At 44.6% G+C, this 22653-nt stretch overlaps 1 protein-coding gene across 2 annotated transcripts in view; it reads left to right on the top strand.

The window, feature by feature from the left end:
- Retn (retained) overlaps positions 1-22653 on the top strand; it is a 180763-nt gene that overhangs the window by 37466 nt on the left and 120644 nt on the right. The window lies entirely within an intron of this gene.

Genomic DNA, 22653 nt, shown 5'->3' with positions numbered 1-22653 from the left:
TAATGTCTTCTGCCCCCCACAGATTCAGTTTCTTGTATTGGGACGTTTTTACTATGGGGTATCTTTTTAGCCGATTAAATCAATTTTTGCCCATCGATCGTTGGAGTTCTAGACAATGATTCATTCGTCGTATTTCAAATAAGCAGGTAATTTTGCTTCTGAATCAAAAGCACATGTTGCCAGTGAGTCATTGGAAAACAGGTGTTGACAGCTTACCTGAAAGATGGCAACAAGTTGTTACGAATAATGGAGATTATATCACTGAACAGTATTAAACATCATTAAACAACAGTTCTTAGTTCTTAGTTTATCGAATAGCGATGATCTTAGGTGTTTCTCGACAAATTGAACCTGGGGAAAGGAGCAGAAGGAACTACCAAGAAAAAGGCGCCACGATTTCCTATTTGCAACAGCAATTAAAAAGTTAAAAGTACAAAACGCATTGCTCCAAATTTTCCTAGTCCACGCTGATCGCAAGTATGGGCCAGCGTAGTGTCTGCATCGTCGCCGGGCAAATCAGATTTCGTAATGGGGCTCGTTGGGCCGTCGAAAGCGGTCGGGGCGTAAATTACTCGTTGGTATTCAATTGTCCCGGCGCAAGAACGGTTTCGTGTACGATGCCGCTAGAGAGAGAGAGAGAGAGAGAGAGAGAGAGAGAGAGAGAGAGAGAGAGAGAGAGAGAGAGAGAGAGAGAGAGAGAGAGAGAGAGAGAGAGAGAGAGAGAGAGAGAGAGAGGATGCTGCTCTGGCCTAGTCGAGGGATGCTCGAGGCGAAATTCTGCCAAAAAATTCCTCGGTATCGAGGGGACCGTTCCGCGAACGTAGAGGGGCCCGGATACCGAGGCGAGATCCTCGTTTTGTCGGGGCCCCGGCTCGTGTATCATTAAATTAACGTTAAATAAACGGTTACGCGGAGGCGTAATTTCGGGGGCTGAGATTTCCGTGTGTGTATCCCGAGAGCGGTAAGCACCGGCCGATTATTCATTCAAGGAGCCAAAAGAGCCACTGTCGGCTCCCGTTCTCTCTCGAGTGCGGACACGCGATCCCCGGGCCCTCTCTGATCGTCGTCGTCTCGTCGTTGAAAGTCGTCCCCTTAGTCCCTCTTGGTCTCTTCTTTTAGTCCCTTCGCCCAACCTCTCCCTTTTCTTAGGGAGCTGCGACCTTGGATCACGCCAAGCCACTTCGCACCCTGTGTCCTTCTACCGTTTTTCTAGCCTCTTCGCGTTAAATGTGGAGAGATCTGAATGCCTCTGGAAAAAATTGATTAAAATGAAATATGTCGGACAGCTAACCATTTTCTTCGTTGCTCACCTTCCCAGATTGAGCTATCCGTTTAGCGCCGTAATTGGCACCCATTCCTGCCGGGAACACTTTCAAACATCCTCTCTGTATGATCCAAGCAAATGATTCTATTCATTTTTTGTACTCGAAGCTATTCGATATAAAACTCGACTTTTTTAGTGCGATTTCATACATTTACGCGAAATTGGTAAATTCAACAGAATTCAACAGAGACAATATTGAAGTTCATACATGCAAGGGGGAATAAGAAACGGCAGAATGATGGGATGACCTAATAGATGGCCACGATAGAGTTCGAGACGTTGCGAGACGGCACCGTTACGCGCAGGAAGCACTAAACCCGCGAAAATTGTATTTATTGCTGGTCGACGGGGTTGCGCAACTTCCGCGTCGCGATCAACCACGAGATACGGCCTCGTCTCGTTCGTTCGCGTCGTAAATCGCGAACAGCCTGACTGACGCTCGATCATCAAACGTGTCCGTCTTTATTCCCGATCGATTGCATTCCGAGAATCCGAACTTTGCCAGCTCGAGCACCGGAAACGCGCTCGAGAAGCCAGAGATACAAACGCGTCGAATATATTGTTACACGTTCTAAATCTATTCATTGATATGCACTCTGAATTGCAAACCTTAAAAAGTTAACGGTATTACGCGTTTTCAACTGTGATCCAAGGCCAAGGCTGTTGGCCTCTCTCGAGCACATGGGATCGTGCTCTAGATCTTCTGGAAAAAATGCAGGAAACGATTCAATGTTCTTTACCAGATCGTATTTTCATCTACTTACGTTCACGTTCAAGGATATTTCAAATGCTAACTAAAAATTACAGTAGAGTTGAACGAGAGAGAAAATTGTTGAGAATGATTAAGAGGGTGATTCGAAGCAGGTAATCGGTGCGTTTCATCGGCGAGGGTGGTAATCTCTGGCAGCGAGGATGTTTTCCGGCGAGTCGAGTGGAAAATACTTGTCGCCGATGTTCCCTTATCGTAGAATGTGTCGGCGGCGATAACCGTGGAAGAATTACACTGGGAACACTTAACAGCTTCCTCCGTTCACTTTCAGTCTCCATTCCGAACACGGAGAAATCAATTCGATTTCTTTTCCTACTTTCCTCGCAATTCGAAACCCTGACTAAAAACCTACTCAATTGAACAAACTATTCATCATCGTAACTTACACTAAAAGCGAATCCAATCATAACATTCTTGATAGAACAATCAATATGTCTTTGTATTTTTTAAAAATTAATTTAATACAGACAATAATTCCTTTGTGATATATGTATATATGCTTTGGAAATAATTTGTTCAACGATCACTTCATGATCTCGATCGAACATTTTCTGCCAGTGGCCGAGACGCTCGGGAATACAAAAAGTGTTCGAAGAGGGAAAGAGAGGTCACGAGAGGATGGATCATGGTTGGTAACGAAGGCAGCAGTCTCCGTGTCTCGTTGCTTCCCTCGAAGGGAGAGTTGGATATAGGTCCCTCGTGGGTGTTCGTTAAAAATTCCACCGATATCCGATGTCGTTGGCATGATTTCAGAACGGAGAGCTGGTAGCGTCTTGGTCGTCCCGGGGTCGACGCAGCCGGCAATCGATCTTGCTTTCCGAGTCGACACCGTTTTTATTTTATTTTCGTGGTGATGATAAACGCGCAGATTAGGGGCCCACCACCCTCGCCGATCTCTGGTGGCCGTCCATCTTGGAAATCGCTCTTCCGGGCTCTTGTGTTTTATTTTCTTCACTGTACTACACTCGTATCTACACGATGCTCATTCTTTTAATAAGTCACCGGACACTTATTCAAATGTTTTATTAGAGGACCTATATCGTGAAATAAAAATGTTACTTACTAATTGTTTCGAATGTAGAGAACGTATAAATCTAAATTCTAATTTTAATTTTTCCGTTCAAAATCATCCCACAATTCCTCAATCTTTTTTTTCCAACATTTATCTAAATAGTATGTGTATGTATTAAATTTTGCATTCAATTATTATTGTATAATAGCTACATCTAATCAAGATGAAACAATCAAATCAAGCTGGAAGCTTGTAGTTCGAGGGTTACTCCTGTTGTATACATATACATAAATATACAACCAGATAAGAGATAACAATATAATAGTAGAGATTAAGACAATTTTTAGTGGCGTGTCAGAGTCGTCGTTCGAGTGTAAAAGGGACATAACGGTACAGATAATATACTACAATAGAACAGATTATACAAACACAATAATACGATGTTTATCATACGAGAGCTAAGAAGAACGAATGAGTACTCCAACCCGCATGAAACCATGAACCGCAGGGGTGGGTACGTCGAGAGTAAACATTTGTAGATCCATAAGAGAGAAGGATCCAAGGGAAGGATCACGGTCAGACCAACTGCGAAACAATGGCGGAACGTGTTCGGACTCGTTAAACTCTTCGAACGGTTTTCCAATGATTCGTTCTATTCTTACAGCCGCTACGGAGAGAGTCCACAAGCGTTTCGGTTATTCTAGGTTATGGTCTAAGACAGAGGCGCTTTCGCGGAAGGAAAATCAGGGATTAGGACCGAGAGGCGGGCCGAGACTAGCTTGAGAGAGGAGAACGAGCGAGAGAGGGACAGAGAGAGAAAAAATAAGAGAGATTGAGAGAGCGAGAGTCGATCATGTGGCCGGCAGATGGTGGCCTCCCGGTCCGTTGACAATAGATTTTCGGGATTTCCCGTTTATTCGAGCCGAGGGACTGTTGCTTTGGGTCTGTGCTCGGTGCCTGAGCTAACGAGCCGCTTCTTAATTGCTATTCTGCCGGACCTGCGCACGGAAAAGTACGATTCTTGTTGGTAGAACGTTATATGTACTATTCCTTGACGCTCCAAATCTAAAATCTTACTGATTTTAAAATTTTAACTTGAAATTTTTACTGATTATGTTCTGAGCTTCAGATCGAACCACTATTTTGCCCCGAAAGCTATCTTCATTTCTAATTAATACACTTTGAGCGCCTTGTCTCCTACACAGGGTGACAAGAAATAACGGAGTTAAACATTTCTTATTATAATTCTGTCAAATCGACGAATTTTGAAAAATCAAATGATAACAACCATAACATAGACCTTTAGTATTCATATATTTAAGAAGTTTCGAAGTGGCCACCCTTTGAGCCGATTCAGAGGCTCAAACGTGTTTTGAAATTTTCGGCTATGGGCCGCAGCTCTTCTGGCGTCATTCGGTCCCACACCCGGCGCAGAGCTTTTTTCAGCGACTCGAAACTTTTATGGGGCTGAGCACAGGCCCTGGCCTCCAGAATCGACCAAACGTTGGAGTTCATAGAGTTGAGATCCGGTGAGTACGGCGGCCATTCCGCAGATGTGATGAAACCTGGAAAATGGGATTTGCTAGGGTTTTCGTGGATCAAGGGGTGAAAATCAACCAAGAAGTGTATCGACGGGACATTCTCGAAGCCGTCGTACTTCTGTGGGCCCAACAGCACCTCGGCGATCCGGAATGGACGTTACAGCAGGATTCCGCGCCCGCCCACAGGGCGAAAACGACTCGGGAGTGGTGCAAAGCCCATTTTCCAGGTTTCATCACATCTGTGGAATGGCCGCCGTACTCACCGAATCTCAACCCGATGAACTACAGCGTGTGGTCGATTTTGGAGGCCAGGGCCTGTGCTCTGCCCCATAAAAATTTGGAGTCATTGAAAAAATATCTGTACCAGGAGTGGGACCGAATGACCCCAGAAGAGTTGCGGCCCATTGCCGAAAATTTCAAGACACGTTTGAGCCTCTGTATCGGCGCAAAGGGTGGCCATTTCGAAACTTCTTAAATATATGAATACTAAAGGTCCATGTTATGGTTGTTATTATTTGGTTTTTCAAAATTCGTCAATTTGACAGAATTATAATAAGAAATGATTAACTCCGTTATTTCTTGTCACCCTGTATCTGAGAATTCTTACATCTGTCCAGGTTTGAAATTCTTTGAGATTGAACCAATATTTCAACTTGAGATCTACCTTTATTAGAAAGTCAGCTCTTACTTGGTACACTTTGAGTGCCCCGTCTCCAATCTCTGGGAATTATTACATTAGTCCTGGCTTGTAATTCTTTGAGATTGGTCCACTATTTCAACTTGAGAGCTATCTTTATCTTGAATCAACAGATTTGGAGTGCTGAAAGTAAAATTGATTTTTCTTTTAAAATCGACAAACTATTATACAGTAATCGCGCTTTTTTTGTCAAATAGCCGTGTGCTGGACCGTTAAATATTGCGCAGGGAAATTATTGTTTTATGACTGCGTCTACCGCGCTGAGACTTCAATCGACGAGCCGAACATAGAGGACAGAATGAAATAGGATCGCGTGGCCGAAGCATGTCGCCGTAGCCGGCACAAAATTTAATCTTCTTTATTTTTCATTATTTTTTTATGGAACTTTCACCAACATATTCGTGGTATTTTTCTAATGCAAAGTGATACCAAACACGATATAATTTCAACTGTATTTAGTGGTTTAATCGACGATGAATGTTTCGAACGCAACGAAGATCAGCGTATTGGAAAGAAAGAGATGCGAACAAGCGCTGTCGCCGGCACAGTTCAAAGGCCCGCGTTGTCCCTGTTCTTCGTTGCCTTCGAAACTTTCGTCGTCGATTAAGCCACTAAATACAGTTGAGATTATATCGTGTTTGGTGACATTTTAATCAGAGAAATGCCAGAAATAAGTTAGTGAAAGTCCCATAAAAAAAATAATGAAAATTAAGAAGTTTGAAAGTTCGATTCACTCGAGTCAATGTTGTGGTGTTCACACCGATATACCCGAGCCGAGCAGTGATGGGATCAGGGGCGCTTTTTTCGCGCATGCGCGAGTTTCGGCAGGAACGTGCCTACGTCTGAAGTTTGTGGGGAACTATATTGGAGGGAAAGTAGTGGGGGACTATTATTAGCGGGAACGTCTAGCAGAGTTTAGTTGAAGAGTATATATCAAATTTTCTTTTATGAATACTGATAAGGTTTTGGCAGTTTCCCTTATTCGAACAGCAACAGTTCCAATTGAATCGATGAAAAACTGAGTTGTCGGCAGATTTTTGTCCAAAAAGATCGGTTTCTCGCCCACTGTGGCGGCGCAGCGTTGACTGGCAGTGGAGTGAGTTAGCACTCGACTTCGATTGCGCAGACAACCCCCGACAAAAAACGCACGATTATTATACTTCAATTTCATGGAATTCTTGGGCGAAGAATCGTCGTTCCGGGAAGGATAGCGCATTCCAATCGAGCAGTGCACAAGACGTCACCGCACCGTGGAGTATTTCTTTGCCCCTAAGCGATTTCTTGAACTGGCAACTCAATCGGCGATTCGTGATACACGCGAACAAGGCCGCAGATAAGACAAGGGCGCAGAAGAGGGTTTTCTAATGGACATTCCCTGCATACTTTCGGGAATCTTATATTTCCCGACGTTCTTTTGTCTGGAAGAGACACATTGGCTACTACCATCGACTCCAATCGGTAGTGAGTCATTCGTTGGGCATACTCGGAACCGTTGGGCCTGGCGTAATTAGTCCTGCAGGTAGTCAGGATCGTCGAAGGTTCCCGAAAATCCTGAAGGTCTTCCGTTCGATCCGTCCACTACTGGAACTACTGCTGTTTCGTTCCTCTTGGAATAGCAAGTATTACTAAAAGTTTATCGCTGTGACTAATGGCAATAGAAAAATCAAGGTAGTCACTTCAGATGAGTCACAGCTTGTATATAATCATTATCAGATCGAGAGTCCGTCTGCGTTTATCAAAGAGAATTGTCACATTGCCGAGTTTTCGACGTATTTCGAATGAAAATCGCCCCCTCTACCAAGGAGAAACTTTACTATGCACATCGTTGTTGCACTCGTCGAACACGTGGCAAAAGTTTTCCGCGTTGCAAGTTGCAGGGCGGCGCGGCGGCGGCGCGCGCAGTTGATGGACCATAAAATCGCTCCGCGGTCTGCCACTTTTCTATACCAACACAGCCGTGGTAGCACGTGGTCGCCTGGCGCTCCACCGGTGGCTCGTTCTCGCTATCTCGTTCCTCAACTGAAAATCATCTGTATCTAACAAACGAGAACATGAAACCCAAAAGTTTTCAACAGCTTCGATCTGTAAATGGCAGCGTTGTAATTGCCCGGACGAGCAACTAAAGCTGAATTGGAGGTCTGTCTGGCCGGTAGAGCAGTCGATAAATTAATCAGGGGTCCGAGTATCCGTCAACGTCACTGGACGACACTGTTTGACGCGTGGACGCTAAATATCCATCGAGCAACGCCGTTATTTATCGAGATCCTCGTGCGAGCGTGGGAGGACCGCCGTCTCTCTCTCTCTTTCTCTCGCTTGTGCGCGTGCGATCTCTCGTCGAGAATCGGATCGAGAGATGGCGATACAGAAATACCGAATAGTTGTCTAAAAGTGTGTGACGGACGGACAGCTGGCCGTCATTAAAACCCCATTAGCGAGGAGCTCCCCTCTGGACCGCGTAACGCAGCCGCCCCTCCGCCCCCGAGTTCTAACAATATCTTCGACGACGCTCCGCCACCACCCACGCTATTAATATTGCTGTATACCCTCCCCCTGGCGACGGCCCACACCACCCCCGCGTTTGCTAGCAAGCCTAACATCTATTCCGCCATGGTATTCGCATGGACCGAGACTCGTGGATTTAGATGACAATTATTGCACCGCTGTCGCACGCGAACAACAAGAATCACTCTCGAAGCTAGAAATGTAACGGTGGAATTTCGTCTTCGTGGTGGACAGCGGATTCTCGCGGTTTATCTCCGGCTACAGAGTATCCCGAGTGGCTCCGAAAGAGAATCGAGGCAATTCCGAGAGAGCTACGAGCATTGTCGGGAAAGATTGCGACCTGATTCCGCGCAACTTTGCTCGGAATTTAATGCTGGCTGCGTTCGTTAGCGTCGAGAATTTCCTCTGTGGATGCCACACCGTTTTATGCTTGTATTAATAGAGCTTGCTCTTGTTGCTGATGTCTCGTGAAGGAGACTGGTGTCATGAAGGCGACTTTATAACTTCGATAATTACAACTAGACTGCGGATTTTATGCATTTATGACAAAAATGGGTACATACAATTTAAAACAGTGGAGGTATTAAAAAGATTTAGTTTCACCTTGATAAGATAATTAAAAGAAGAATGAATTTGTTATTTGGCTCCTGTGTCTTGCAATCACTGCAAACATTTTTTATTTTTCATAAAGATCCGCAGTCTAATTATAACATAAAATTCTGAAACATCTTGCGCCAACATCGAGAGGCACTGAACGGAGTTGCTGGACGTCTCGAGCTCGATTCGAATCGGAGCAGAAGCGGATAACACGGTGGATAGCTCGTTGCACTCGTTTGTAGTAAACACGAAAACCGCGACGAAACGCGGCGTGGCTCCCAGTGCCTCGGCCTGAGAAGCAGTCTCTCTCTCTCTCTCTCTCTCTCTCTCTCCTCTCTCCAGGGTATAGTTATTTCGAACTTGACCCAGATCCACCCGGCTTCCCCGGAACCGCTGTTTGACGGATAGCGACTCGCGTTTCGATCCATCGCGCCGGACACGTTCGCTCTCTCGTATTTTTCTCGACGGTCGAAGGCGTCGAGAGAAGTAGATTGATCGATCAGGGTCGTCTCTTATGTACGCGACGCGTCTTCGTCCACGAGGAATGTCCACAACTCTGATCCACAGAGGACGGACACGATTTATTTCCGTACATCGTGGTCCCATGCGAACGCGCCGCTCATTTACTACCCAGGGGTAAGCGAATTCGCAATAACGTCTTCGAAAAGAGTCTCCAGAATGTCTTCCTTCGATATACACAGAGCTGCGGTAACAGTGGTCGTTCACGTAACTCGAAGAATGCACCATTGTGTCCTTGCAGATCTTGTATGAGTAAAGAAAAATTAGAAGTAGATTGCGCGCAGCTTTTCTTGGAAATTATTCGATAAGGTGTAAACAACAAGGTTCACATGTAGCCGATACATCTTGCCTTATAAAAAACATAGCAAGTCAGAGCCCGTTGTAACGAATCCGTGTGTGAACAAATACAAAGACGCTAATGTAAATAAGATCCGCGCGATCGAAAACGTGCAGTTTCCGCCGTGTCTGAATGGGCTCTAATTTATTTAGTATATTTATTGAACATATTTATTTAATTATATGTACCACGAAAACATCGTTATAATTTCAATGATTGTGAAGCAAAAAATCTGGAACCGGTCATTTAACCGGTGGCGGTAAGTTTAGCGCAGAGTTGAGCATTAATCGATTGAAATATTAATCAGGATTGATTGATTAGTGTGTACGATTAATAAAAGAAATCGTCGAAAAATCGGAGATTGATTCAACCGATTGATGTAGTTAATCGTCAATCGTTGATTAAAAGAAGGACATCATCGAAAAAAAAATAAAAGCACGTAAACAGAGTTTGTATTATTGACCAAATGACAATACACCTAAACTCAGTTTACATTTTTATCAGTATTCACATAGTTTTGATTCAGTATTTCATTCCGAAATTTGAGCAAAGGAATGTAATCGGTAATCGCAATTGACGACTAAAGTAGAAATTTAACCGTTATTCCCAATTAACGATTAATAAGTATTTAATCGTCAACCGCAATTTTAACGATTAATAAGTATTTAATCGTTAAACGCAATTTTACCGACTAAACTAGGAGATTAATTGTTAATTGCGATTAACGATTGGAGTAGAAAATTCGTCAATCATTGATTAACTTTTTGCTCAGCTCTGGTTTAGCGTTAAAAGTGGAAAGTGTTAAACCGTTGAGACACGTTGTAAAAATTCCTTCCCTTTATTTTTGCAACCTGACGTCTGAAATGGGAGGGACGGATCATCTGGAGCCAAGGACCAAGAACGCCGGAGCGGTTTCGAGTCGCGTTCAAAGTTCCACAATGTGTTCGATACCCGACGACGAATTCTCGAGGGTGGGAGTCGAATTTCGGTCTGGCAATTTGTCGAGCTGTGGCAATAAAACTGCGAGGGGTGTACGGAGGTCTCTAACAACAATAAGAGTGACTGAGGGAGCTAAGCGGGGGCGGAGGCGGCCCTTTCTCTCGCGTTTGCTCTCGCGTCCGCTCGGGTCCGCGGACCGAAATAAACGTTCCTCACGAGCAGGAGAGCCGCGACAACCGCTCGAAGAGCAAGAGAGAGAGAGAGAGAGAGAGAGAGAAAGAGGGAGGGAGAGAGAGGGATCTCGAAGCTCTTTCGCGTCTTCGGTCTTTGTAGCGGCAGATCAAACTCGGCGGGTCATTAATTAAATCTGGCGGAGCAGCCATCGTCCGTCCGTCTTTCCGCCGCGTCTCCGATTTACTTTACACGAAATGCGCCACGGTTATAAATATGGCTCTCGCTCGCGATGGGGACCCTTTTCCCCGAACTTGATCTTGCGGACCGCCCTCGGAGCCCGGGATATACGTACCAGCGAGCGAGCCGTGACGTGCGCTCTGCGAGCCGATCGAGACAGCTTTCCTTTCCTCGTGACGAAGAAACCGACTGCCACCTTCAAACAAATCGCGGACATCGTATACCCGGTTCTCTGCTTACCCTCCCACCACTGATGCTTCGGTCCTTTGGTCTTTGATCGAAAGGGCGGGACTGTTCAAGTGCATTCGGTCCATCCGTTTTCAGGAAATTTCCCCTCTATACTGGACTACACATTGCAGTACAGTGAGTTCTCAGCTCTTGATTCTTATAAGCGAACCAGAAAACCTAGAAACATTGTCTGCTCGAAGAAGAGTATCCGACCAGAGCTTTATTTTTCATTTAATTAATAATCATATTGATTGTCCCCCTCTACTTACGCAAATCAATTTCTATGTGCCTGAACTAGAACAGGATTTCAAATCCTTGAAGCCAGATCTACCAATGGATTAATTAATCCAATCAATCGCATTATTGCAGACCCTAGCACTCTTTGCACATGTTTAAAAAACAATTACGCACAGGATTATACGATAATACCATATAGTTTGTACCATTAGTTTTTGGGCATGTTTGATTCTATTGTAAACATTTAAGTATGTAAGAGGGCTTCTCGGTTCGTTTATAATAAGTAATAATAATAATAATAAAACCAATTCTGAACTGTGAAATCCGTTTTTTGATTGCCAGAACGGGAGCTTTGTCGGTAGGCATATTCAGCTATTTATCAGTGATCAATTTTCCGTGAACACAGTTGGTTCATTTGAATTTCCAGAATTTTCAAAATCCGATCGTATTAATAACCCTTCAGCGGTGGCGTTCACGCTGGATCGAATTAACCGCGTAAGTCGAGGACTTACTGCATCTGCTTTACTGGGTGAGATTCAATGTAGTACAGTAAACTCTCCTATAACGCGGAGCAAACTAATTTTACTGTTCTCGATTTTTACAAAATTCTGGGACACTAATACAAGTCTCTACTTTAACACTGCGATCATTGAAAAATATTTACAAATCTTAGTATTCGTTCGATACCTATTATTCTCTCGCAGTCCTTGATTTTTAAAGATCCCCTCGATCGTCATCAGGAGGTGAAAAAGTCTACTGCGCTACCACCCACGCGATTCCAGTCGAATCCAAGAAGGATTCTCGTTTGGAAGCCACCCCCTGCCAAGGCGGCAGTTGCATAAGACAAGCAGATTGATAAAAATAATTCGTGCCTACCATGAGCGTCTCGGGATCTCGAATCTGGTGGACACGTGGGGATCAGAGAAAGAGAGAGAGAGGGAAGAGTGTCTGTCAGCAGAAGGCGTGGACGCGAGCAGGCTTTACGATCGATTCTAGTTGCAGCGTGTATCGCCTGCTTGATATTAACTTCTTAATTGCATACAGTTTCGAGCTCCTATTATGCGAACTGTTAGAGGCACGCCGCCTATTCGAACCCATAAAATTCGTGAAAACAATCGCAACGTTATAGTGAAACGCTATTGTTTATCTATGCAAATAGAGGTCGGTATAAAATGCAATTATACGTTGCTACTAGTCTACGGATCTTTATACAAAAATGAGTGGTTGTCATTTAAAACAGCGAAAAAGTTAGAATGATCTAATAACGCCAATCTAATGTTTTCAGCTTGTTAAGATTATTGAAATGTGAATTAAACGTCTATCCGATTCCAGTCACTTGCAAATGATGCAGCCAATATTTTACTTTGCATAAAAATCCGCTGTCTACTTATTACGAACACCAATTAGGGAGTCGTGGACTCTCGCGTCGAGTAGTATAGATGGATCGTGACGGCAGTGAACGGAGTTACGAGAACAGAGAGTGGAGTCGCATAACGGGGTGAAAAATGCGAGCGATCGTCCGTGAGAGGTTGTTCGGGTCGATGCAGCGCGGATCGAATTCCGCTCGCAGGACCTCGGGCCCGCTTCAGGTCCGCTCGGAGCAGGCAGGCCAGGTATCGCGAGGACGTGTACCCGGTCGGAGGTGTCCCGCAGGAAGCTTCACCTAAATAGACAGGTTTGATCGATGCGCCTTCCCGGCGATATTGATAAATAAAGGCGATTACAGCGATGACGATTCCGATGGTCAATGAATTTATATACCTGACAAAAGTCCTGGCCGAGCCGATAAATCTCGTCCCCCCCCTCTCCTCTCTTTCTCACTCCTTCTCGCTCTATCTCTCTCGGTTTCTCCGCCCCTCGGTTCCCCCCGTCGCGACCCAGACCGCCAGGGGTAATCTCTCAATCTAAATCGATCGATCTGCCAAAACGACTTCGATTCGGAGCTGTTTATCATCGGCCACTTATGAATTTATTTCACGAGCGCCACGAGGTCGGTGTGGGACGCGGTCCTCTCCTCGTTCGTTCGCTGGCCCTGGGCCCTCTACGTGCACACGACGGGGAAAGATCTGGTGATGAAGCCGTGATCTCTACGTGGGAGCACCGCAGGGGGTCCGAACGGAACTCGTGTAGATACTTAAACTTTCGTTTTTATTGCGCGCGGATGAACTCCGGGGCCATTCATTAAATCGTTGCGCGCCCACCGGTACTCTTCCCTGTCGATACTGTACGCGGGACACGACAGAGAAAGAACGACAGAGAAGAGAGAGAGAGCTGGTTCGCTGTTACGTTTTTCCCCTGCTATCAGTCGGTCTTAATTCTGCTTTTCTGCGAGTTCTTTCCCCAAGAAAGTTCCATTTATGCGTTGAATCACTAGCACTGGAATAGATAGATAGGAACTTCGTTAAAATAGAGAGCATCGAGACCACGCCCTCCCAGAACACTCTGTGTAGCTGGAGCTACGAGACCACGCCCCTCGGGCACTCTACAGTGAAATTTTAATGACAATACGAACTCTCAAAGCACTCTACGCTGTTGGAGCAACGAAACCACACCGTCTGAAGGAACTCTACACTCAAAGAGCAAAGAAGCTACGCCCTTTAGCATGCTCTGCCACAAAGTTCAACGAAGCCACGCCTCCTAGGCACTCCATGTTCAGAGAGCAGTGCAGCCACGCTCTCAAGTATTTTCCTGTTATAGAAATTGTTGCCTTCGTTGAATGTTTTCGCGAATGGGCTAGAAACCAGATGCTATCCTGCTCGATGAACTTGAGCGTGAACTCGTTCCTCCCGCTGTTCGAGGAAACCCAATTCGATAACGCTGGCGATAACACAGCCCGTTGGTCGCGTTGCTCATCGCGGTTTTCAATTTTATGCATTTCAATTAGCCGTGTACGGGAAGGAGGGGTCTTCGGTGTTCGTAACGATCTCTGCGACAAAGGGGGTCGTATGTGGGCGCCAATTTCCGAGTGCCGTCTTCTCCTCGATAATACTAACCGTTTCCATAGGCTCTAGCAATTAACCTAGTGCTATCTTAACGATAGATAAATTAGTAATACTTGTAGGTGACACAGTTTCTCCCGTTTACAATTATACGGCGAGTTCATCCGTCCCTCGTGTCAGTTTGACACAGTTTCCCCGAAACAAGTTATACTGTTCTGTTATTTATATGATAGGTAAAGTGACTTTTATCTTTTCAATGTGGAACACATAACCGAAACATTGAAAACATCGAACAACAACTGTTTACCTTGTTCCTTTATCGATATTTTATCGCTGTGTCAATTTGATGAGGGTTAATTTTTCATTTCCTCGATTCAAGTTTCCACCAGTTGGTCCACACAAATTTATATTCGCAGGAGGAACAGGAGGCGGTTTAGTTGCAGTGATCGCAAAAGAATTGCAAAAATGATGGTGGTCCGTTAATCCTCGAAATTAGCAGGAACCGTCTCAGCCTCGGAAGAGAGACTGCTGTTGGCGAGCGGTGCAATTTATATCGGGGGACGTGTCGCCGAAATCATCGAGGTGGTCGCGTTGAATAATCGACGAATGATGCGACGCGGTGTCCTAGCCGCACGATATATCTTGCTGCGGCTCTCCCTTTCTCTCTCTCTCTCTCTCTCTCTCTCTCTCTCTCTCTCTCTCTCTCTCTCTCTCTCTCTCTCTCTCTCCCTCTCGCGGCCGCTCGAGGTGGGGTCAAATTAATCGTCCGTGTAATATGCTCGGAATCGTACTGTTTCTTCATTTTTCGACCCCCCTCTGCGTACCAGTTTGCACCCGGCACTTCGTCACGAAGACACCCACCAGCCTCGAGGCCGGGCAGGCCTCTCACTTCGTTTAATTTCGTCTCTGGGCTGCGGAATCTCTGCCGCCTTTGTTCCTCCATTTTTCGGACATAGAAATCGCCAATTCCCCCATTCCAAAATCCGTTTACCGTTAATAATTTCGTGTACACACTCAAACAAACTGTATACCTAGACGAAGGAGTGAATTAGCACAATATAGAGACGTTGGAAATTTGCTAGAACATGTCTAATGGTCCGCAAGCGGTTGCAAGACGTTCCCATCTTCATAACCGCCATTTATGCATGAAGCAGGGCGAAAATGATGCTCGAAATCGCGTCGAGCAGATTAGAGCGAGGCTGCGAATTGGCCGGACCGTGACCAAGTTGAAAATGAACGAGTCCCGATGCGGGAGAGAGAGTCCAATAATTAGAATATTTCGAGACAGCGAAGTGGTCCTCGCTGCCTGAAGCGTTTAGGCGATGATTTAGTGGCGTCGGTGGCCGCGCGCACGCATGAACGCACGGTCGCGCTCGGGTCTTTGTTAACGGAGACACGGGTACACCCGCGAAGCGTGCAAACTATAAGGTATAAACAATAAAACAATCGTACTGCGGCGTCGCGGCGATAAATCACAACCGGGGCTCACGGTTATCTGCCGCGAGGATCCGATGGGATAACGCGGTGCCACGGTGCCCGGCCTCCGGTAAATTTAGCTATTGTCGTGTCTAGGATATATTAAATCTCGTTAAAATGTCTTCATGCGGCTCGGACGCGAGAGTATCTCCTCACGAGCCTCCTCCTCTCTTCTGTGTGTCTCCACTCGGCGTGGCGCGGCGTGTCGCGCTCGGTCATGGTCTCCGTACCTTATTCATCCATGAATAAGCCGGACGTCTGTCCATTGATCGTGATCCATTGCGATCGAGAGTCCACTTTCATATCCGCTGACGTTAATCGCCAACTAATCGCGCGGAAAATAAATAACCCCGGCGCCGGCCATTTTCAACCTCCGAACGATTCCGAGACGGAGCTCTCGAGACTTTCGTGAGATCATAGTGGACACGGATTTCGAAAGTTGTCCGACCCTGCCGCCAAAATCTCGTGTGTATACGACATACATATTTAAATGTTCCTCCAGATCCGCCATTACCCTTTGTACTTATTGGAGATGAAGCTTGTCCACAAAAAGAGTATTTCAAGAAAGTAGAATATGTATTTGCAGTTACGACTGCGAAATGGAGAATTCTCTGGAAGCCAATTGAAACATCGGCTGAATTTGCTGACGATATTGTTAAATGTATATGCTTTTTGCATAATGCAGTTATCGAAATGGAGGGAATTGAACGCCCCGAAATCTACAACGAGTATGTACAGGAAAATGAAAGAAATGCTATTGCTATTGGAAGAAGTGGAAATAGAGCTTCAAGTCAAGCTAATCAGGAAAGGGACGTCTTTAAGGGCGAATTTTGTAAATTAAACTAATTAATAATTCCATTGACATTATTACAATTGCAAGTTGCAGTTGTACCGTCCAGCCTCCGAACGGCGATCGTCACCGCTCCAGCATAAACAGTCGCATTTAATTATATTGGTTTGATTTTGCCGCCATGTTCACCTCGTCGCTATCCTCGATCTTCACCGCTCCACTATAACCAGCGGCGAGTTGAGCGATGCGGTATGTGTTTACAGTGAAGCGGGTAGCAACGAGAAACAAGCAAGCTACTTTTTCTTTAGTATGTATCGAAATGTCGTCACGAAGACTTCGAAAGCTCATGTTGACCGAAAATATTTTTACTAAATATTATACATTAACTTCAAATTGTCTGAGAAGCAGAATTAGAGTTAAAGAGGCATTAAAGAAAAAGTTAAAGAAGAAAAAATTAAGGGTATTTATTCGTATATACACCCGTCCCTCAATTTACGCGAATAAAAAAAAACGTGTGAATTGAATCTGTAAACTTGATAAGGTTCCAGAGGCCACACTACTCCTAATGTTTTTCTTCCTTTCCGCGTAAATTTAGGTAAATTTATGTAAATTTAATTAAAAGTTCCGCGTAAATTCAGATAAATTTGCCGCGTAAAACAAATACTCGCGTAAAAAAGTGCTACGTAGATTGAGGTATGGGTGTATTTAAAATTGATGCAGCATTGTTTGTTTTCGCCGCGATGTTCACCTCGCCGCTATCCTCGATCTTCACCGCTCCACCATATTGATAATGGACAGAATGACAAAGGTGCAGACTTCTCAAGATTATGATTTTACACGGCTCTGGGTTGTTGAAACGCGAACGAGCAGTTTATTCCGCGGTGATAAGGGCGGAATAAGGGGCCTGGGAACGCAGTGCGCGGCCTCTATCAACCGCTTCAGGCCTAATCGCGAGTAAAGAGGGCAGATATCGAATCATTAAACATTAATTAGGAAAATGGCGAATGAGCCGCGGCTCTATACGCCGCGCGATAAACGCTATCGGCCTGGCATTATTATGCTACGGGTGTCATAAGTGTTTTACGGCTGTGCCCGTTGCACCGGTGCGCCAAGATAAAACTATACAAAGTGACATTACCGCGAACGGAAATGGGCGTCGTAAAACCGCGCCGGAGGAACGGATGTTCCGCCGTCGTGACCGCGAATCGATTTCCCCGACTCGATCAAGTCTGTAGTAATCTGGCCAATCGAATCTCTGCACGACCTTTTTACTATATCTAATTTTCTAGTATGTACTTCGATTTTTAGTTCGGTTCGAGAAACTCCGACTTTTTTATCTTCCAGCCGAGCAATCGCTTTCTCACGATCATATCGCGACAACTTATTAGTTATTACCACTTTCTGCGGACAGGATAGTCATGAGTACCGATAACGGCCGATTAGGTTCCTTTGTAAACCTCTTCGGGAGATATATTAGGTGGCGGAACGACTTTTTAGCTATTTATTCACGTTGTTTTAGTTATTCTATCGCCGCGTTGGTGGCATGCAATATTGTGCAAAATCTTTCCTACACTTTTCGGATCAATTTGACAAGTGGTGTGCGTTCTATCAGTTTCTTGTAGGAGCATTAATTGAATAGTACCACCAATATCTGTATCGAAGGGAATACTAAATATATATTGTATTTTTACGGGTAGGAAAATTCGGGGGGTGTTCCCCGAGCCACAGGAATTATTTGAATAATACCACCAATGTGTGTGTCCACCGAAGGGAATACTAAATATAATTTTTTAGGGGTAAGAAAATTCGGGGGGCGTTCCCTGGGGCATACCAGGACCTGGCCCGGATATGCAAATAGTTCCATCGAATCTCCAAGTACATATTCAAATGCACTAACCGCGTGCGCGCGAGTCCCTACCTGAAAAGGGCGGACTTGGATAAATATATACTTATCGAATGCAGGTGTACCGAGGACCGTCGCCCGATCTCGGATGAAATCGTGATCGGGGGAGGAAAAAACAGGGTGGATACAAACGAGACGCCTGTGTCGGCGGCTTTCAGCACGTGTGATAATATTGACCCTTCCACGGTGGTCAACCGTGGACTCGGTTGATGGAATCCTAATCAAATAGCAATGTGTTCGCCGCCGTTCCGATCGGAATTCCTGCATTCTGCAGCATCGACAATATTTTCCATTTTCCCAACTTGATTTATCTCTCATCTTGTAATCAGTCTATGGATCTTTGTGCGGATCGTCGTGTCCAACCAGGAACCAAATAAAAGTTTCCTTCTTCGTTAACCCTGAGGTGCCGCTAAAAATTGCTGTACCATTATTCAAAATATTGTTTACATTATTAGATACGTTCGCATCTAATCAGTTACTAAACGTTTAAGTATTGTATAAATATCTAGGTTGGAAGAAATGTGTTTCATCTTCGAGTTAAAATAGCTCCGAGTGCAGAGGGTTAACGGCTTGAATAACCCAGAAATTTCACTGCATTTTTATTCTAAACCCGTAAAATAGCATTCCTCTGATTCATTGCTATTTTCCGCGGCACGCAGAGGCCAATCTGGCGTTTCCAACGCCGCGCCGCACAACAGGACTTCCGTCCGCGAATCATGCCAGGAAATTCGATTTTGCATAAACACACACGGCGCCGCGCCGGTCAGAGACCAAGCTTCATGATTAATGAAACAGGATAGTATCTCGCGACGATAGAACGGAATGAAGCCAGTCCGGACAGTCGAGACGTACGACTCTCGTTAAACTTTTGCGCAACAATATCCATCGCGAATGCATACCAGTTTTCCCACCAGTTCGCCGTGACAGGAGAGTTGAAACGCGACTTCCCTAAAATCCTCGTTCGACGAGTAAAGAGTCACGATAAACCCAACTTCCGCAGTCCGCGGCTGATAAGCCGAATCGTGAAAGTTCTCCACGAAGAAATCGCGCGCGACAGAGAGAGAGAGAGAGAGAGAGAGAGAGAGAGAGAGAGAGAGAGAGGCCCCGTAGAAAGTCGCGACGGGCCCGAGAGGCGTGAAAATTGAATGACGACGGTCGACGCTGTCCTCGCATCAGGTATTCCCGTCGCGGGACCAGAAATCGCGTCATTGAAGAGGTCCTGGGCCGGCTGTCATTACGATAATCACGTCCGGGCCGCTATTGTTCTAACAGGACCCGTCTCTCTGCTCGCACGTGGGCGTTCGAATACCTGACCATGGGGACCATGAAGGGAGCAGGGGACTCTTCTCACCTTTTTTTAACTGAGTGCCCGAGTTGACACCCAGGACGTGTTAGGGGCTTGTTTGAGCAACGAGGTGGGATCCCGGGCACCCGAGGAGCAACTGCCTTCGCGACACACTTTGCGAGCGTTTTATTCGCTGGAACACGTTCTCTAACCCTTCCAGGATCTTTACGAGCTAACCCAAACCTGCACGATCTCTTGAGCATTTTCCATAATTTGACTGAAAAATGATTTTGACGAAAGTACAGCCATTTCCATTACTCTTAGCAATCGCCTACTAAATGAGAGTCACCACTAAAAATTGCTGTACTATTATTCACAATATTGTTTACATTATTAAATATGTTGGTGCTTAAGGGTTATCCAAAAGTACCTTCAGGATGTTGAATGAGAATATCTGTCAAACGCCATGTTTGTTTCTTGTCACTTCCTTGTATTTCTAACCTACAATCAGAGACAATTTTAACAATGGAGTCGTATACGATTGAAGAGCGTGTTAAAGTTATTAAAATGTATTTTGCAAATCAGTGTTCAATAAGAAATACCCATCGTAAATTACGTGATCTTTTCGGCATACATTCTGTCAATAAAGTACCGGGAATTGGTCAATGAAACACAAAATATGTATTATTCATCCAAATTTATTGTATAGCCTTCAAAGTAAGCCCCTTTCGAAATAATACCTTTATGCCAACAAATAATAATCATCAAAACATTTTTTAAACGCATTTTTTAGAATCAACTTCAATACTCGCCACGAATTCTCTTTTGTGTCATCTATCGACTGAAAACGGGTGCCTCGAAGTGGTAATTTGAGTTTTGGAAAAAGAAAAAAGTCGGCCGGAGCCATATCAGGGGAATACGGTGGCTGCTGGATAAGATTTGTTGAGTTTTTAGCCAGAAGTTCGTTCACAATGATAGCCTTGTGAGATGGTGCGTTATCGTGGTGCAAAATCCATGAGTTTTCTTTCCACAAATCTGGTCTTTTCCGACAGATTTGCTCTCTCAAACGCCGTATTACGCTCAGATAATATTCTTTATCTACTGTCTCACCTTGTGGCAAGAATTCCGAGTCACAACACCGCGGTAATCGAAAAATACTGTCAACATCACCTTCACTTTTGATCGACTTTGACATGCTTTTTTCGGTTTCGGCTCAATTGGAAGGCGCCATTCCGAAGCTTGTTGACTGGTTTGCATGTGAAACTCGTAAACCCATGTCTCATCACCAGTTACAATGAGTTTTATGAATGTGGAGTCGGAATTGACTCGTTCTAACATGTCTTCAGTGACCTTAACGCGATTGAGTTTTTGCAGAAAATTTGCAAAAATCGCAAGACACACTTGAGATGAACTGACAAAATGGCGCACTGTAAACAAACTGAATGACAAGTGACGCTCAAATGCCGCGCGAGTATAGAGGACAGTTGTGCCAACTTAGCGACAAAAAGAATTTCAACAATCCCTTTAAGCGGGCTTTTTAAATGATCGATATCCGGTACTTTCGTGACGGAATGTACATAATCGTCCATCAGAGTAAACAATTCGAAATTTGATTAAAAAATTTGATGAAACTGGATCTGTTCATGATAAACCCAAGTCTGGCAGACGAAAAACAGCTCGTTCGAATGAAAACATGGCTGCTGTTCGTGAATGTGTTGCTAATGACCCATCAACATCAATTCCACGTTTCCACGTTGTTCTCAAGAATTGAGCATTCTTCGAATTGATGTCTGTAAACGTGGTCGTGGCGGTCATTCGACAGATATAGTCTTTCACTCATAATTGTCATAGATGATACCTGATAATTATATTAAAAAACCAATAAAATTAAAGATAGTATGTTTTCATTAAAAAAAAAACTTCCTATAGTCTATTTTGGATAAAAGGAAAAATTATATACAATGGAATTATTCTAGGTCGGAAGAACTGTGAATTTCAAATTAAAATAGCTCCGACTGCAAAGCTAATAACAAAGTTAATAGGTTGATGGCACTATATCGATGCTCTGAAATTCATTTAATTCGATCGCTGTTTCATATTTCACCAACTGATTTTTATTATAAATGCATTTTAGGTTCACAGTGCGTTAGAATCTTTTCGTCAGAAGTCTTCTAACAAACATTTCAGAATATGTCTGATCAAACGGAATAAATCAGAGCTCCAGGTAAAACTGTTACACCCCGAGCAAACAAGTGGGCGCGGCCGGTCCCTGTCCCTCCGGAACAGAATCACTCCCACGTCTCTGTCACCGGGAATACCTGTGGGTGACTGCATAATAATTCGTAGGTTCGCCTACCGAAAACACGTGCCTAAACACTCGCTCGAGCACGCTCCTATACGTATGTATAGGCGCGACAATGACGCTTCATTCACGCGCGGTCCAAAGGCGACCGATCATCGTCCTCTTTATTGGCCACAATAGCCCAGCACCTGCGATCCGATCTTTATTCGGGAGATGTGGAGACACGACTGCTGAATACTCTGAATGAACTGCATTGAGTATTATTGACGATTCTGACGACAATTTGAGCATTGAAAGAGGAAACTTGGTTTCCAGCTCTGTGGAAATGTCCCCTTTCCTTTGAATTATTGTGTTCGTAACCCTTCGCGCTCGGAGCTGTTTTATTAGGTTGAAGGGAAAGTTCTATCGTATTTGAAATAAGCAGGAAAGATGGCAACAAGTTGTTAACAAATAATGGAAACTATATCATTGAATGATATCAAACATTTATTTTTATAAATCGATTCAAATGTTCTCTTTAAAATACGACAGAACTTTCCCTCCAACCTGACAACTCGAAAACGAAACACTTCTTCGCGAGAACAAGAATTCGAATAAAGTGATCCTAAAACAGAAGACGATGCGAGCAAAATTATTAGGAAAAGAGAAACGTAGGATGAGTCGCATTCTTCTTTCGAAGATAAGCGAAGGTTTCTGAGACGAGAAAACAAGAGAAGAACTTTCAGCAGCAGAATTCTATTTTTGTCAAGACTGGCCGAAGGAGGATAATTAGAATGCAGTGTAATGGCGAATCGCGGAATGCAGAGGAGGGCTGAATTAATTCGTGCAGCAGACAGCAGCTTATA

The sequence above is a fragment of the Lasioglossum baleicum genome, chromosome 3 (genome assembly GCF_051020765.1).
Source record: "Lasioglossum baleicum chromosome 3, iyLasBale1, whole genome shotgun sequence".
Taxonomy (NCBI): Eukaryota; Metazoa; Arthropoda; class Insecta; order Hymenoptera; family Halictidae; genus Lasioglossum; species Lasioglossum baleicum.
The sequence above is the reverse complement of the archived record's forward strand: the minus strand, read 5'-3'. Positions and strand labels throughout refer to the sequence as shown.